Source organism: Pseudophryne corroboree, unplaced genomic scaffold, assembly GCF_028390025.1.
Source record: "Pseudophryne corroboree isolate aPseCor3 unplaced genomic scaffold, aPseCor3.hap2 scaffold_1476, whole genome shotgun sequence".
Lineage (NCBI taxonomy): Eukaryota > Metazoa > Chordata > Amphibia > Anura > Myobatrachidae > Pseudophryne > Pseudophryne corroboree.
Window position 1 is genome coordinate 62,405 of NW_026968106.1, and position 13,582 is coordinate 75,986.

The 13,582-nt window shown below is 42.1% G+C and overlaps 12 non-coding genes across 12 annotated transcripts; all 12 read left to right on the plus strand.

Moving 5' to 3' along the window:
- The first annotated feature begins 209 nt into the window (after positions 1-209).
- Positions 210-373, plus strand: LOC134998144 (U1 spliceosomal RNA). The gene has a single exon (XR_010200457.1). It is a non-coding gene; the product is annotated as a U1 spliceosomal RNA (small nuclear RNA).
- Positions 374-525: 152 nt separating this feature from the next.
- On the plus strand, positions 526-688 carry LOC134998164 (U1 spliceosomal RNA). The gene has a single exon (XR_010200476.1). It is a non-coding gene; the product is annotated as a U1 spliceosomal RNA (small nuclear RNA).
- A 671-nt stretch (positions 689-1,359) lies between these two features.
- LOC134998148 (U1 spliceosomal RNA) lies at positions 1,360-1,523 on the plus strand. Its single transcript, XR_010200460.1, has one exon. It is a non-coding gene; the product is annotated as a U1 spliceosomal RNA (small nuclear RNA).
- Positions 1,524-1,675: 152 nt separating this feature from the next.
- LOC134998166 (U1 spliceosomal RNA) lies at positions 1,676-1,838 on the plus strand. Its single transcript, XR_010200478.1, has one exon. It is a non-coding gene; the product is annotated as a U1 spliceosomal RNA (small nuclear RNA).
- A 671-nt stretch (positions 1,839-2,509) lies between these two features.
- Positions 2,510-2,673, plus strand: LOC134998153 (U1 spliceosomal RNA). The gene has a single exon (XR_010200466.1). It is a non-coding gene; the product is annotated as a U1 spliceosomal RNA (small nuclear RNA).
- Positions 2,674-2,825: 152 nt separating this feature from the next.
- LOC134998158 (U1 spliceosomal RNA) lies at positions 2,826-2,988 on the plus strand. The gene has a single exon (XR_010200470.1). It is a non-coding gene; the product is annotated as a U1 spliceosomal RNA (small nuclear RNA).
- Positions 2,989-3,659: 671 nt separating this feature from the next.
- On the plus strand, positions 3,660-3,823 carry LOC134998149 (U1 spliceosomal RNA). Its single transcript, XR_010200461.1, has one exon. It is a non-coding gene; the product is annotated as a U1 spliceosomal RNA (small nuclear RNA).
- A 152-nt stretch (positions 3,824-3,975) lies between these two features.
- On the plus strand, positions 3,976-4,138 carry LOC134998161 (U1 spliceosomal RNA). Its single transcript, XR_010200473.1, has one exon. It is a non-coding gene; the product is annotated as a U1 spliceosomal RNA (small nuclear RNA).
- Positions 4,139-4,809: 671 nt separating this feature from the next.
- Positions 4,810-4,973, plus strand: LOC134998154 (U1 spliceosomal RNA). Its single transcript, XR_010200467.1, has one exon. It is a non-coding gene; the product is annotated as a U1 spliceosomal RNA (small nuclear RNA).
- A 152-nt stretch (positions 4,974-5,125) lies between these two features.
- On the plus strand, positions 5,126-5,288 carry LOC134998162 (U1 spliceosomal RNA). Its single transcript, XR_010200474.1, has one exon. It is a non-coding gene; the product is annotated as a U1 spliceosomal RNA (small nuclear RNA).
- A 671-nt stretch (positions 5,289-5,959) lies between these two features.
- On the plus strand, positions 5,960-6,123 carry LOC134998145 (U1 spliceosomal RNA). The gene has a single exon (XR_010200458.1). It is a non-coding gene; the product is annotated as a U1 spliceosomal RNA (small nuclear RNA).
- Positions 6,124-6,275: 152 nt separating this feature from the next.
- On the plus strand, positions 6,276-6,438 carry LOC134998171 (U1 spliceosomal RNA). Its single transcript, XR_010200482.1, has one exon. It is a non-coding gene; the product is annotated as a U1 spliceosomal RNA (small nuclear RNA).
- Positions 6,439-13,582: the final 7,144 nt, after the last annotated feature.

Genomic DNA, 13,582 nt, shown 5'->3' on the forward strand with positions numbered 1-13,582 from the left:
TGCTTGCACTAGTTGTTGCATTTGGTTTGTTGTTTGGGGGTGCTTCGGTATTAGGCAGCCTTCTGCCCTCCCATGTTCATCTGAAAATATGTGTTCTCCCTGCAGTTGTTGTCCCCAGATGAGAGTTCCCTTGTGCTGCCTCAGTTGAATCTCCTTTACTTGACAGAGATGTGCCTGAGCAGCGGCCCTCCCCAGCCCTATCCCAAATCATACTTATTTTGCATAGGAGATACCATGGTCATGAAGATTGTTCTCCCAGGGTGAGGTTCATTCATTGCATTCTGGGTATGCTGACCCCTGTGATTTCCCCAAATGTGGGAAACTCGACTGCATTATTTGTGGTAGTGGGGGACTGTGTTTGTGCTTTCCTCTGCTCAGCTCTGGTAAAAGTCAGATTTCTTTGTCTCAGATCTTCCTCTAGCCTTGTTCTTCTTTCGAGAGTTCCCTTGTGCTGCCTCAGTTGGATCTCCTTCACTTGACAGGGGGGTGCCCGAGCAGCGACCCTCCCCAGCTCTAGCCCAACTCCTACTTACCTGCCAGGTGAGATACTATGATCAGGAAGGTGCTTCTCCCAGGGCAAGGCTCACCCATTGCACTCTGGGTGTGCTGCTACTGCGATTTCCCCAAATGTGGGAAACTTGACTGCATAATTTGTGTTTCCTCTGGTCGGCTCTCGTATAATTCAGATCTCTTTGTCTCAGGTCTTTCTCCAGCCTAGTTTGCTGTCTGTTTCCACTTCTCTTTTCTTGAGCCGCTCCCTTCTATGCCCTTGCGCACTATCCTGACCTCTCCCGTCTGCTTACTTTGTGCCTTCCAACGCACAATGCATACTACAGGTAGTGCTGCAGGGCCCACACCCTTTTACATGCTTTAAAGAACAGCTCTGGAGCTGTTACAGTGCCCAGCTGCTGCAAGAAATCATCTTGAATGCTTCAGGGGCTGGGGCATAGCCAACATGAGCCCCACACCGAAGGAGGGTGGAGATGTTTAATGCGAATTAAGGGTCATCCAAGCGCCACAAAAGGACGCCATGCCCTGCACATCCCTTTTTTCTTTTCATATGCAGACGAGGGTTGAAGCCAACTTTGACCCATTGCTTGGATGACATCACCATATGCAAATCCATCTGCTGCAGGCCTTCCCCCAGGAATGCTTACACTAGTTGTTGCATTTGGTTTGTTGTTTCGGGGTGCTTCAGTATTAGGCAGCCTTCTGCCCTCCCATGTTCATCTGAAAATATGTGTTCTCCCTGCAGTTGTTGTCCCCAGATGAGAGTTCCCTTGTGCTGCCTCAGTTGAATCTCCTTTACTTGACAGAGATGTGCCTGAGCAGCGGCCCTCCCCAGCCCTATCCCAAATCATACTTATTTTGCATAGGAGATACCATGGTCATGAAGATTGTTCTCCCAGGGTGAGGTTCATTCATTGCATTCTGGGTATGCTGACCCCTGTGATTTCCCCAAATGTGGGAAACTCGACTGCATTATTTGTGGTAGTGGGGGACTGTGTTTGTGCTTTCTTCTGGTCAACTCTGGTAAAAGTCAGATTTCTTTGTCTCAGATCTTCCTCTAGCCTTGTTCTTCTTTCGAGAGTTCCCTTGTGCTGCCTCAGTTGGATCTCCTTCACTTGACAGGGGGGTGCCCGAGCAGCGACCCTCCCCAGCTCTAGCCCAACTCCTACTTATCTGCCAGGTGAGATACTATGATCAGGAAGGTGCTTCTCCCAGGGCAAGGCTCACCCATTGCACTCTGGGTGTGCTGCTCCTGCGATTTCCCCAAATGTGGGACACTTGACTGCATAATTTGTGTTTCCTCTGGTCGGCTCTCGTATAATTCAGATCTCTTTGTCTCAGGTCTCTCTCCAGCCTAGTTTGCTGTCTGTTTCCACTTCTCTTTTCTTGAGCCGCTCCCTTCTATGCCCTTGCGCACTATCCTGACTTCTCCTGTCTGCTTACTTTGTGCCTTCCAACGCACAATGCGAACTACAGGTAGTGCTGCAGGGCCCACACCCTTTTAGTTGCCTTACAGAGCAGCTCTGGAGCTGTTACAGTGCCCAGCTGCTGCAAGAAATCAGCTTGAATGCTTCAGGTGCTGGGGCATAGCCAACATGAGCCCCACACCTAAGGAGGGTGGAGGTGTTTAATGCGAATTAGGGGTCATGCAAGCGCCGCAAAAGGCCGCCATGCCCTGCACATCCCTTTTTTCTTTTCATATGCAGACGAGGGTTGAAGCCAACTTTGACCCACTGCTTGGATGACATCACCATATGCAAATCCATCTGCTGCAGGCCTTCCCCCAGGAATGCTTGCACTAGTTGTTGCATTTGGTTTGTTGTTTGGGGGTGCTTCAGTATTAGGCAGCCTTCTGCCCTCCCATGTTCATCTGAAAATATGTGTTCTCCCTGCAGTTGTTGTCCCCAGATGAGAGTTCCCTTGTGCTGCCTCAGTTGAATCGCCTTTACTTGACAGAGATGTGCCTGAGCAGCGGCCCTCCCCAGCCCTATCCCAAATCATACTTATTTTGCATAGGAGATATCATGGTCATGAAGATTGTTCTCCCAGGGTGAGGTTCATTCATTGCATTCTGGGTATGATGACCCCTGTGATTTCCCCAAATGTGGGAAACTCGACTGCATTATTTGTGGTAGAGGGGGACTGTGTTTGTGCTTTCCTCTGGTCAGCTCTGGTAAAAGTCAGATTTCTTTGTCTCAGATCTTCCTCTAGCCTTGTTCTTTTTTCGAGAGTTCCCTTGTGCTGCCTCAGTTGGATCTCCTTCACTTGACAGGGGGGTGCCCGAGCAGCGACCCTCCCCAGCTCTAGCCCAACTCCTACTTACCTGCCAGGTGAGATACTATGATCAGGAAGGTGCTTCTCCCAGGGCAAGGCTCACCCATTGCACTCTGGGTGTGCTGCTCCTGCGATTTCCCCAAATGTGGGAAACTTGACTGCATAATTTGTGTTTCCTCTGGTCGGCTCTCGTATAATTCAGATCTCTTTGTCTCAGGTCTTTCTCCAGCCTAGTTTGCTGTCTGTTTCCACTTCTCTTTTCTTGAGCCGCTCCCTTCTATGCCCTTGCGCACTATCCTGACCTCTCCCGTCTGCTTACTTTGTGCCTTCCAACGCACAATGCATACTACAGGTAGTGCTGCAGGGCCCACACCCTTTTACATGCTTTAAAGAACAGCTCTGGAGCTGTTACAGTGCCCAGCTGCTGCAAGAAATCATCTTGAATGCTTCAGGGGCTGGGGCATAGCCTACATGAGCCCCACACCGAAGGAGGGTGGAGATGTTTAATGCGAATTAAGGGTCATCCAAGCGCCACAAAAGGACGCCATGCCCTGCACATCCCTTTTTTCTTTTCATATGCAGACGAGGGTTGAAGCCAACTTTGACCCATTGCTTGGATGACATCACCATATGCAAATCCATCTGCTGCAGGCCTTCCCCCAGGAATGCTTACACTAGTTGTTGCATTTGGTTTGTTGTTTGGGGGTGCTTCAGTATTAGGCAGCCTTCTGCCCTCCCATGTTCATCTGAAAATATGTGTTCTCCCTGCAGTTGTTGTCCCCAGATGAGAGTTCCCTTGTGCTGCCTCAGTTGAATCTCCTTTACTTGACAGAGATGTGCCTGAGCAGCGGCCCTCCCCAGCCCTATCCCAAATCATACTTATTTTGCATAGGAGATACCATGGTCATGAAGATTGTTCTCCCAGGGTGAGGTTCATTCATTGCATTCTGGGTATGCTGACCCCTGTGATTTCCCCAAATGTGGGAAACTCGACTGCATTATTTGTGGTAGTGGGGGACTGTGTTTGTGCTTTCTTCTGGTCAACTCTGGTAAAAGTCAGATTTCTTTGTCTCAGATCTTCCTCTAGCCTTGTTCTTCTTTCGAGAGTTCCCTTGTGCTGCCTCAGTTGGATCTCCTTCACTTGACAGGGGGGTGCCCGAGCAGCGACCCTCCCCAGCTCTAGCCCAACTCCTACTTACCTGCCAGGTGAGATACTATGATCAGGAAGGTGCTTCTCCCAGGGCAAGGCTCACCCATTGCACTCTGGGTGTGCTGCTCCTGCGATTTCCCCAAATGTGGGACACTTGACTGCATAATTTGTGTTTCCTCTGGTCGGCTCTCGTATAATTCAGATCTCTTTGTCTCAGGTCTCTCTCCAGCCTAGTTTGCTGTCTGTTTCCACTTCTCTTTTCTTGAGCCGCTCCCTTCTATGCCCTTGCGCACTATCCTGACTTCTCCTGTCTGCTTACTTTGTGCCTTCCAACGCACAATGCGAACTACAGGTAGTGCTGCAGGGCCCACACCCTTTTAGTTGCCTTACAGAGCAGCTCTGGAGCTGTTACAGTGCCCAGCTGCTGCAAGAAATCAGCTTGAATGCTTCAGGTGCTGGGGCATAGCCAACATGAGCCCCACACCTAAGGAGGGTGGAGGTGTTTAATGCGAATTAGGGGTCATGCAAGCGCCGCAAAAGGCCGCCATGCCCTGCACATCCCTTTTTTCTTTTCATATGCAGACGAGGGTTGAAGCCAACTTTGACCCACTGCTTGGATGACATCACCATATGCAAATCGATCTGCTGCAGGCCTTCCCCCAGGAATGCTTGCACTAGTTGTTGCATTTGGTTTGTTGTTTGGGGGTGCTTCAGTATTAGGCAGCCTTCTGCCCTCCCATGTTCATCTGAAAATATGTGTTCTCCCTGCAGTTGTTGTCCCCAGATGAGAGTTCCCTTGTGCTGCCTCAGTTGAATCGCCTTTACTTGACAGAGATGTGCCTGAGCAGCGGCCCTCCCCAGCCCTATCCCAAATCATACTTATTTTGCATAGGAGATATCATGGTCATGAAGATTGTTCTCCCAGGGTGAGGTTCATTCATTGCATTCTGGGTATGATGACCCCTGTGATTTCCCCAAATGTGGGAAACTCGACTGCATTATTTGTGGTAGAGGGGGACTGTGTTTGTGCTTTCCTCTGGTCAGCTCTGGTAAAAGTCAGATTTCTTTGTCTCAGATCTTCCTCTAGCCTTGTTCTTCTTTCGAGAGTTCCCTTGTGCTGCCTCAGTTGGATCTCCTTCACTTGACAGGGGGGTGCCCGAGCAGCGACCCTCCCCAGCTCTAGCCCAACTCCTACTTACCTGCCAGGTGAGATACTATGATCAGGAAGGTGCTTCTCCCAGGGCAAGGCTCACCCATTGCACTCTGGGTGTGCTGCTCCTGCGATTTCCCCAAATGTGGGACACTTGACTGCATAATTTGTGTTTCCTCTGGTCGGCTCTCGTATAATTCAGATCTCTTTGTCTCAGGTCTCTCTCCAGACTAGTTTGCTGTCTGTTTCCACTTCTCTTTTCTTGAGCCGCTCCCTTCTATGCCCTTGCGCACTATCCTGACTTCTCCCGTCTGCTTACTTTGTGCCTTCCAACGCACAATGCGAACTACAGGTAGTGCTGCAGGGCCCACACCCTTTTACTTGCCTTACAGAGCAGCTCTGGAGCTGTTACAGTGCCCAGCTGCTGCAAGAAATCAGCTTGAATGCTTCAGGTGCTGGGGCATAGCCAACATGAGCCCCACACCTAAGGAGGGTGGAGGTGTTTAATGCGAATTAGGGGTCATGCAAGCGCCGCAAAAGGCCGCCATGCCCTGCACATCCCTTTTTTCTTTTCATATGCAGACGAGGGTTGAAGCCAACTTTGACCCACTGCTTGGATGACATCACCATATGCAAATCCATCTGCTGCAGGCCTTCCCCCAGGAATGCTTGCACTAGTTGTTGCATTTGGTTTGTTGTTTGGGGGTGCTTCAGTATTAGGCAGCCTTCTGCCCTCCCATGTTCATCTGAAAATATGTGTTCTCCCTGCAGTTGTTGTCCCCAGATGAGAGTTCCCTTGTGCTGCCTCAGTTGAATCTCCTTTACTTGACAGAGATGTGCCTGAGCAGCGGCCCTCCCCAGCCCTATCCCAAATCATACTTATTTTGCATAGGAGATACCATGGTCATGAAGATTGTTCTCCCAGGGTGAGGTTCATTCATTGCATTCTGGGTATGCTGACCCCTGTGATTTCCCCAAATGTGGGAAACTCGACTGCATTATTTGTGGTAGTGGGGGACTGTGTTTGTGCTTTCCTCTGGTCAGCTCTGGTAAAAGCCAGATTTCTGTGTCTCAGATCTTCCTCTAGCCTTGTTCTTCTTTCGAGAGTTCTCTTGTGCTGCCTCAGTTGGATCTCCTTCACTTGACAGGGGGGTGCCCGAGCAGCGACCCTCCTCAGCTCTTGCCCAACTCCTACTTACCTGCCAGGTGAGATACTATGATCATGAAGGTGCTTCTCCCAGGGCAAGGCTCACCCATTGCACTCTGTGTGTGCTGCTCCAGCTATTTCCCCAAATGTGGGAAACTCGACTGCATAATTTGTGTTTCCCCTGGTCGGCTCTCGTATAATTCAGATCTCTTTGTCTCAGGTCTCTCTCCAGCCTAGTTTGCTGTCAGTTTCCACTTCTCTTTTCTTGAGCCGCTCCCTTCTATGCCCTTGCGCACTATCCTGACTTCTCCCGTCTGCTTACTTTGTGCCTTCCAACGCACAATGCGAACTACAGGTAGTGCTGCAGGGCCCACACCCTTTTAGTTGCCTTACAGAGCAGCTCTGGAGCTGTTACAGTGCCCAGCTGCTGCAAGAAATCAGCATGAATGTTCTTCGTTGATTGATGGAAGAAACATCTTACAAAAACTCTCCAGATTATTGACTTTTTAAAATTTTTCTAGGAAACGTTCTAGATGAATGCTTATTAGCGTTTGTCAGAATGTAAGTTTGCAAAGTGTCTCTGTGGCGCAATCAGTTAGCGTGTTCGGTTATTATCTAAAAGGTTGGTGGTTCAATCCCACCCAGGGACGTAATTTACCTTGTGATCAGATTTTGGTGATCTTAAAGTAGACAAGTCAAAATTTCAAACCCCCTGTTATGGTGTGGGTACCTGGCCTTCCCTGATGTAATCAGAGTTAGATTTGATTCAGTGATTTTATAAAAACAGCTAGGAAGCACAATTTAGCAGTAGGTTGCAGAGAAAAAAAAAATATGCTGGCAGAAAAATCCAATTGACTGAATAAACAGCTCTTCATTTTCTGGCTTTATTTTTATGCTAACAAATTTGTTCTCTGAAAAGTGTCCACAAAGCCAAGTCTCTGATTAACACCTTTGTAAGGATGGTTTTTCACCTATTACTAAATTAAACTTGCTTCATTGGAAAGGCAGCAAGATGCATCCTCATTTCAATGTCTACTGAAATAATACAGGTTGACACCAGGAAACATTAACGGCACTGCATCCTTGCTGCTTTCTCATGTGGAAGTCTGTTTAATGTGAAAACAAGGTGATATCTAATTAGCACACAGGTAAGCAATTAAGAAAATCTTTATTTAAGGGTGAAGATGTTTCTCACAAAATCGTTGCCCCAATGCATCATTGAAATTCAACCTGGAAAGATGATTTTAATATATCACTTGTACATTTTGTATTGCTCTTCTGGTGACAATGTAGTTTGTTTTTGTCAATTACCATTTTAATAATAGGGTAAAGAAAATTAAGTGGATTTTTGAAAGAAAACAATACTGTCAATATACTATTAAAACAAATTAAAATGGTAAAAGTTATTGTACTTTAAGTAAAAATAAAAGAGCAAAAATATCCATCCCAGTTTTGGATTACTTTAATTAACAAAAAAAATGCATATAGCAAAGGATAGTTTCAATCTGCCTACCTCTGGGTTATGGGCCCAGCATGCTTCCATTGCAGTACTCTGCTGCACATGTAAGTGCAAGAGATCCTGAAGCACTCACTCATCATGGGAAAGTACCAATGTGTTTCTTTGTTGGTTGATGGAAGAAACATCTTACAAAAACTCTCCAGATTATTGACTTTTTAAAGTTTTTCTAGGAAACGTTCTAGATGAATGCTTATTAGCCTTTGTCAGTATGTACTTTTTGCAAAGTGTCTCTGTGGCGCAATTGGTTAGTGTGTACGGCTATTAACCAAAAGGTTGGTGGTTAAATCCTACCCAGGGACGTAATTGACCTTGTGATCAGATTTTGGTAATATTTAAGTAGACAAGTCAAAATTTCAAACCCCCTCTTATTGTGTAGGGTACCTAGCCTTCTCTGATGTAATCAGAGTTAGATTTGATTCAGTGATTTTATAAAAACAGCTAGGAAGCACAATTTAGCAGTGGGTTGCAGAGAAAAAGAAATATGCTGGCAAAAAAATCCAATTGAGTGATTAAACAGCTCTTCATTTCTGGCTTTATTTTTATGCTAACAAATTTGTTCTCTGAAAAGTGTCCACAAAGCCAAGTCTCTGATTAACACCTTTGTAGGGATGGTTTTTCACGTATTACTAAATTAAACTTGCTTCATTGGAAAGGCAGCAAGATGCATCCTCATTTCAATGTCTACTGAAATAATACAAGTTGACACCAGGAAACATTAACGCCACTGCATCCTTGCTGCTTTCTCATGTGGAAGTCTGTTTAATGTGAAAACAAGGTGATATCTAATTAGCACACAGGTAAGGAATTAAGAAAATCTTTATTTAAGGGTGAAGATGTTTCTCACAAAATCGTTGCCCCAATGCATCATTGAAATTCAAGCTGGAAAGATGATTTTAATATATCACTTGTACATTTTGTATTGCTCTTCTGGTGACAATGTAGTTTGTTTTTGTCAATTACCATTTTAATAATAGGGTAAAGAAAATTAAGTGGATTTTTGAAAGAAAACAATACTGTCAATATACTATTAAAACAAATTAAAATGGTAAAAGTTATTGTACTTTAAGTAAAAATAAAAGAGCAAAAATATCAATCCCAGTTTTGGATTACTTTAATTAACAAAAAAAAATGCATATAGCAAAGGATAGTTTCAATCTGCCTACCTCTGGGTTATGGGCCCAGCATGCTTCCATTGCAGTACTCTGCTGCACATGTAAGTGCAAGAGATCCTGAAGCACTCACTCATCATGGGAAAGTACCAATGTGTTTCTTCGTTGGTTGATGGAAGAAACATCTTACAAAAACTCTCCAGATTATTGACTTTTTAAAGTTTTTCTAGGAAACGTTCTAGATGAATGCTTATTAGCCTTTGTCAGTATGTACTTTTGCAAAGTGTCTCTGTGGCGCAATTAGTTAGTGTGTAAGGCTATTAATCAAAAGGTTGGTGGTTCAATCTCACCCAGGAATGTAATTGACCTTGTGATCAGATTTTGGTGATATTTAAGTAGACAAGTCAAAATTTCAAACCCCCTCTTATTGTGTAGGGTACCTGGCCTTCTCTGATGTAATCAGAGTTAGATTTGATTCAGTGATTTTATAAAAAACAGCTAGGAAGCACAATTTAGCAGTGGGTTGCAGATAAAAAAAATATGCTGGCAGAAAAATCCAATTGAGTGATTAAACAGCTCTTCATTTTCTGGCTTTATTTTTATGCTAACAAATTTGTTCTCTGAAAAGTGTCCACAAAGCCATGTCTCTGATTAACACCTTTGTAGGGATGGTTTTTCACCTATTACTAAATTAAACTTGCTTCATTGGAAAGGCAGCAAGATGCATCCTCATTTCAATGTCTACTGAAATAATACAGGTTGACACCAGGAAACATTAACGCCACTGCATCCTTGCTGCTTTCTCATGTGGAAGTCTGTTTAATGTGAAAACAATGTGATATCTAATTAGCACACAGGTAAGGAATTAAGAAAATCTTTATTTAAGGGTGAAGATGTTTCTCACAAAATCGTTGCCCCAATGCATCATTGAAATTCAAGCTGGAAAGATGATTTTAATATATCACTTGTACATTTTGTATTGCTCTTCTGGTGACAATGTAGTTTGTTTTTGTCAATTACCATTTTAATAATAGGGTAAAGAAAATTAAGTGGATTTTTGAAAGAAAACAATACTGTCAATATACTATTAAAACAAATTAAAATGGTAAAAGTTATTGTACTTTAAGTAAAAATAAAAGAGCAAAAATATCAATCCCAGTTTTGGATTACTTTAATTAACAAAAAAAAATGCATATAGCAAAGGATAGTTTCAATCTGCCTACCTCTGGGTTATGGGCCCAGCATGCTTCCATTGCAGTACTCTGCTGCACATGTAAGTGCAAGAGATCCTGAAGCACTCACTCATCATGGGAAAGTACCAATGTGTTTCTTCATTGGTTGATGGAAGAAACATCTTACAAAAACTCTCCAGATTATTGACTTTTTAAAGTTTTTCTAGGAAACGTTCTAGATGAATGCTTATTAGCCTTTGTCAGTATGGACTTTTGCAAAGTGTCTCTGTGGCGCAATTGGTTAGTGTGTAAGGCTATTAACCAAAAGGTTGGTGGTTCAATCCCACCCAGGGACGTAATTGACCTTGTGATCAGATTTTGGTGATATTTAAGTAGACAAGTCAAAATTTCAAACCCCATCTTATTGTGTAGGGTACCTGGCCTTCTCTGATGTTATCAGAGTTAGATTTGATTCAGTGGTTTTATAAAAAACAGCTAGGAAGCACAATTTAGCAGTGGGTTGCAGAGAAAAAAAATATGCTGGCAAAAAAATCCAATTGAGTGATTAAACAGCTCTTCATTTTCTGGTTTATTTTTATGCTAACAAATTTGTTCTCTGAAAAGTGTCCACAAAGCCAAGTCTCTGATTAACACCTTTGTAGGGATGGTTTTTCACCTATTACTAAATTAAACTTGCTTCATTGGAAAGGCAGCAAGATGCATCCTCATTTCAATGTCTACTGAAATAATACAGGTTGACACCAGGAAACATTAACGCCACTGCATCCTTGCTGCTTTCTCATGTGGAAGTCTGTTTAATGTGAAAACAAGGTGATATCTAATTAGCACACAGGTAAGGAATTAAGAAAATCTTTATTTAAGGGTGAAGATGTTTCTCACAAAATCGTTGCCCCAATGCATCATTGAAATTCAAGCTGGAAAGATGATTTTAATATATCACTTGTACATTTTGTATTGCTCTTCTGGTGACAATGTAGTTTGTTTTTGTCAATTACCATTTTAATAATAGGGTAAAGAAAATTAAGTGGATTTTTGAAAGAAAACAATACTGTCAATATACTATTAAAACAAATTAAAATGGTAAAAGTTATTGTACTTTAAGTAAAAATAAAAGAGCAAAAATATCAATCCCAGTTTTGGATTACTTTAATTAACAAAAAAAAATGCATATAGCAAAGGATAATTTCAATCTGCCTACCTCTGGGTTATGAGCCCAGCATGCTTCCATTGCAGTACTCTGCTGCACATGTAAGTGCAAGAGATCCTGAAGCACTCACTCATCATGGGAAAGTACCAATGTGTTTCTTCGTTGGTTGATGGAAGAAACATCTTAAAAAACTCTCCAGATTATTGACTTTTTAAAGTTTTTCTAGGAAACGTTCTAGATGAATGCTTATTAGCCTTTGTCAGTATGTACTTTTGCAAAGTGTCTCTGTGGCGCAATTGGTTAGTGTGTAAGGCTATTAACAAAAGGTTGGTGGTTCAATCCCACCCAGGAATGTAATTGACCTTGTGATCAGATTTTGGTGATATTTAAGTAGACAAGTCAAAATTTCAAACCCCCTCTTATTGTGTAGGGTACCTGGCCTTCTCTGATGTAATCAGAGTTAGATTTGATTCAGTGATTTTATAAAAAAACAGCTAGGAAGCACAATTTAGCAGTGGGTTGCAGATAAAAAAAATATGCTGGCAAAAAAATACAATTGAGTGATTAAACAGCTCTTCATTTTCTGGCTTTATTTTTATGCTAACAAATTTGTTCTCTGAAAAGTGTCCACAAAGCCAAGTCTCTGATTAACACCTTTGTAGGGATGGTTTTTCACCTATTACTAAATTAAACTTGCTTCATTGGAAAGGCAGCAAGATGCATCCTCATTTCAATGTCTACTGATATAATACAGGTTGACACCAGGAAACATTAATGCCACTGCATCCTTGCTGCTTTCTCATGTGGAAGTCTGTTTAATGTGAAAACAAGGTGATATCTAATTAGCACACAGGTAAGGAATTAAGAAAATCTTTATTTAAGGGTGAAGATGTTTCTCACAAAATCGTTGCCCCAATGCATCATTGAAATTCAAGCTGGAAAGATGATTTTAATATATCACTTGTACATTTTGTATTGCTCTTCTGGTGACAATGTAGTTTGTTTTTGTCAATTACCATTTTAATAATAGGGTAAAGAAAATTAAGTGGATTTTTGAAAGAAAACAATACTGTCAATATACTATCAAAACAAATTAAAATGGTAAAAGTTATTGTACTTTAAGTAAAAATAAAAGAGCCAAAATATCAATCCCAGTTTTGGATTACTTTAATTAACAAAAAAAATGCATATAGCAAAGGATAGTTTCAATCTGCCTACCTCTGGGTTATGGGCCCAGCATGCTTCTATTGCAGTACTCTGCTGCACATGTAAGTGCAAGAGATCCTGAAGCACTCACTCATCATGGGAAAGTACCAATGTGTTTCTTCATTGGTTGATGGAAGAAACATCTTACAAAAACTCTCCAGATTATTGACTTTTTAAAGTTTTTCTAGGAAACGTTCTAGATGAATGCTTATTAGCCTTTGTCAGTATGTACTTTTGCAAAGTGTCTCTGTGGCGCAATTGGTTAGTGTGTAAGGCTATTAACCAAAAGGTTGGTGGTTCAATCCCACCCAGGGACGTAATTGACCTTGTGATCAGATTTTGGTGATATTTAAGTAGACAAGTCAAAATTTCAAACCCCATCTTATTGTGTAGGGTACCTGGCCTTCTCTGATGTAATCAGAGTTAGATTTGATTCATTGATTTTATAAAAACAGCTAGGAAGCACAATTTAGCAGTGGTTTGCAGAGAAAAAAAATATGCTGGCAGAAAAATCCAATTGAGTGATTAAACAGATCTTCATTTTCTGGCTTTATTTTTATGCTAACAAATTTGTTCTCTGAAAAGTGTCCACAAAGCCAAGTCTCTGATTAACACCTTTGTAAGGATGGTTTTTCACCTATTACTAAATTAAACTTGCTTCATTGGAAAGGCAGCAAGATGCATCCTCATTTCAATGTCTACTGAAATAATACAGGTTGACACCAGGAAACATTAACGCCACTGCATCCTTGCTGCTTTCTCATGTGGAAGTCTGTTTAATGTGAAAACAAGGTGATATCTAATTAGCACACAGGTAAGGAATTAAGAAAATCTTTATTTAAGGGTGAAGATGTTTCTCACAAAATCGTTGCCCCAATGCATCATTGAAATTCAAGCTGGAAAGATGATTTTAATATATCACTTGTACATTTTGTATTGCTCTTCTGGTGACAATGTAGTTTGTTTTTGTCAATTACCATTTTAATAATAGGGTAAAGAAAATTAAGTGGATTTTTGAAAGAAAACAATACTGTCAATATACTATTAAAACAAATTAAAATGGTAAAAGTTATTGTACTTTAAGTAAAAATAAAAGAGCAAAAATATCAATCCCAGTTTTGGATTACTTTAATTAACAAAAAAAAATGCATATAGCAAAGGATAATTTCAATCTGCC